Genomic DNA, 3,754 nt, shown 5'->3' with positions numbered 1-3,754 from the left:
GGAAGAATGTGTTCATTATTCTCATGTTAAACATGTCAGCACAATTTTCCAGCATTTCTCCTCTTTCATTCCTTTCTCCCACTCCAAATTTTCCCATACATGCTTCTCCATTTTTCGACTTCCCAATTATATATATATATATATAGATATATATATATATATATATATATATATATATATATATATATATATATATATATATATATATATATATATATATATATATATATATATATATATAGGATACGGCCATGAAACCAGCCAGATTTGAGTGTCTTTATTTGCAGTTTTTACACATACCTTCATCCGCCTCATCATATTTTATTTTCATTATCGTTTTTGAAATCCGTCTGTTATGTACTGTGACAAAAATTTCAAACACTGTCTAGGTATTGCTCAGATCCTAACAAATATGAAATCGTAATGTCATTTTGCACTGTTTCTCTTGCTTTTTTTCTTTTTCTTCTCCTTCTTTTTTTTTTTTTTTTTTTTGTGCCTTTTATCATTTGCATCAATCAACCTGACATGTACTGTGATAACTTCGGAGGCGGGATAATCATGTTACATTTTGGAAACTATCGACGGGATTTATTTTGTCTCTAGTTCTCTTTATGTTTAACACATTTTAGCCTTTTTTATATAAAGGCAAGAAAAAATTTAAAGTGTATGTTCAAATCCACAAATAATAATTGGAATAGAGAAACTGGAATTAAGTTGTTCATGAGGAAGATGAGTAGTTGCCGTTGGTACACAACAACAATTAAGTGAAGCAACTGGATTAAATTGTATATCAGTAAAGCTTTGTTTTGTCATAAACGATTATTGAAAGATCATTACATATGACAGATGAAATTCTGAACGTCAGTGACTGTGGTTATTTTTGCTTATATTTCAGTACTACCACGCCTGAGTGGATAAGGAAAGCTTATCAGAGTTTTAAAGTGCGTCCTGGGATATGACATGCTTTCATCTGGTGGTGATTTTCTGAAAGATTTTGGGCAAATACTACCATATCAACATGGGTTGACTTCTCGACTGTTATGGAACTACAGTAATTGAGGGAAACCATCAAACTATTTCTGCCAATAAGGACGAAGGTATCCGTAATTCTGAAACAGGTGCGAAATGAGCCCATATTGATAATTTGTAAAAATTAGCTCCAAAATCACCTCATGAACTTATGCAGCAAGTTCTGCGACATCCTTTATAAACTCCTTCATGTTCTGCAAAGCATCTCCAGCAAGCTACGAGTGAAATTTCAGACTTTCCTGGTATAATGTGAATGGCAGCAGACGCTCTTTGTGATCAGTGTTACAAGTATCTCTTACTACGATGGGGGGGGGGGTAATAATGGTACTCTGACTTCCAGCATTTACTCAGTATCATATTGTCAGTCATTACGAAGCTTTTTTTCCTCGTTGTCGGTTACCATCAGGACATTCAGTCTATCACTTAAAGTTCAACCTCTCATGCTCACTCAGTCTTCTCACCCAAAGTAAAACACTAAAAATGGTCGGAGAGAATGAAAAATTACTACAAATACTAGCTTCCACCTGCTGTAGTCTATTTTGGACGTTTTCAATTTTCTGGTATAATATTTTGGAGGAAAAAAAAGGCGATTTGGTGATTATTCTCGAATTATGCTAATTTTCAAAATCTCTCTAGTCTTTAAATTTTCCATCAATATGACTAAATTTATTACCATATATAGCCCGTACATATAACATTAAAAAAATATATCCTATATTTTCAATAAACGTTTCAGTATTTACAGGAAAAAATATAAATAAATATTTTTTTCAGGTGTTTGAACATTTCCTATACCCCCAAAATATGTGATATATATAAAAAAAAAGGATCATTGCCATATAGACCGACTAATGTTTAAGAAGCTGACAGTAATTCATTATCCTAGGTTTAACGATATGGAAGTAGATAGCTGCTGAATGTGAAACATTTTTTTTGTTATGTTCATCTAAAGTTACACAAACTGTAGTGCGCTGTTATGACTATTTTATGGTATGTATATACATTTTTAACCAAGCAGACTCTGGTACCAGGTCCCATGAGGATATCCATACACCTTGAAGACAATAAAGCAACAGATATTCCCCCAAAGTATAAATTCCCTCAAGGTATCATATGGCACCAAGATGCAGAAGTAAAGATGATTACTGTAGTACCAACAGTTGTGGTCCAGGACTGTCACTTGACATAAAAACCTTGTTCTTTTACCCCTGTGCATCGCAATAATTATAAAAAATCGTAAAAAAAAAAAAACGTGGATTTGGTGGGGGAGGGGCGGAAATACTTGGGAAAAGGGGAAAAAGAAGTGTGTGGTAATCATAGGGGCATCTGTCTTCTTAGTATAATAGGAAAAGTGTATGGTAGGATACTTACTGACAAAGTTAGAGAAAGAACAGAGGAATTAGTTGGAGAAAAACAGGGAGGCTTTAGGAAGGGAAGAGGTTGTGTAGATCAGATATTCATTCTTAGATCTTTAGTGGAAAAGTTTCTAGAGAAGGGAAAGATGTATGCGGCTTTCATAATTTGGAGAAAACAAATGACAGGGTGGATAGACAAGGATTGTGGAAAGTATTAAGAATATATGGAGTAGATGGAAAGTTGTTGAATGCTGTGAAGAGTATGTATGATGGTGCTAAGGCTGCAGTGCGTGTGGATGGTGAACTAAGTGAATTTTTCTCTTTGAAGGTTGGGTTGAAACAGGGTTGTGTCATGTCTCCATGGTTGTTCAATCTGTACATGGATGGGGTAATAAAAGAGGTACAAGGTAGGGTAGTGGATGTTGGAGTGGCCCTGGTGAGAGGGGGTAGTGTTTGAAAACTCCCTGTACACTTGTTTGCAGACGATACTGTGTTGTTGAGTGAAAACGCAGGAGAGTTGCAAGGCTTGGTGGATGAGTTTGGGAGAGTGTGTAAGAAACGGAATCTAAAGGTGAATGTAGGGAAGAGTAAAGTGATGGTCTTTGAGAGAGGTGAAGTCAGTGAATGTACAGCGAGATTGGATGGTGAGGAATTGGAAAATGTGAGTACCTTTAAGTACTTGGGTAGTGTGATGAGTAAGGATGGAGGTTTGGAAGGTGAAGTGCTTGAAAGGGTACAGCAGGGAAGAAAGGTTGCTGGTTCCTTGAAAGCAGTGATAAGAAGCAGTGAAGTGAGCGTGGAAGTGAAATAGTTACTACATGACAGTATTGTGATACCAACTCTAACGTATGGTAGTGAAGCTTGGACGTTGCTGGAAGGACAGAAGTCAAGAGTGAGAGCAGTGGAAATGAGTTATTTAAGAGGAACCTGTGGAGTCACATGGAGAGACAGGTTGACAAATGAGGATATAAAGGAGCGTTGTGGTGTGGGTGTGGATGTGGATGTTATAGGAAGCATTAGGAGGAATACACTGAGGTGGTTTGGCCATGTGGAGAGGATGGAGGGTGAAAGACTGACGAAGAGAGTGTATGTGTGTGAGGTGGAGGGTGGAAGAGGGAGGGGGAGGCCGAGAATGAGATGGAAAGATGGGGTGGAGAGGTATATGAGAGAGGGGGGTGTGAGTTGGGAGCGGGGCAATGAAATGGCGGGGGACAGATCGACGTGGAGGCGATTTGTTTGTGGCCACCCCGAACGGGATTGAGGCGTCTGGCAATAGACAGATAGACACATGGTGCGCTTGGCCCGTGTTTTCGACCTGGTAGTTGCCCAGACAAAAATGCCCATAACTCCCCCAAAAGTCGATGAATTGT

Source organism: Coenobita brevimanus, chromosome 40, assembly GCF_032717465.1.
Source record: "Coenobita brevimanus isolate Jiangsu-jjx chromosome 40, ASM3271746v2, whole genome shotgun sequence".
NCBI classification, from domain to species: domain Eukaryota; kingdom Metazoa; phylum Arthropoda; class Malacostraca; order Decapoda; family Coenobitidae; genus Coenobita; species Coenobita brevimanus.
This window is presented reverse-complemented; position numbering follows the sequence as displayed.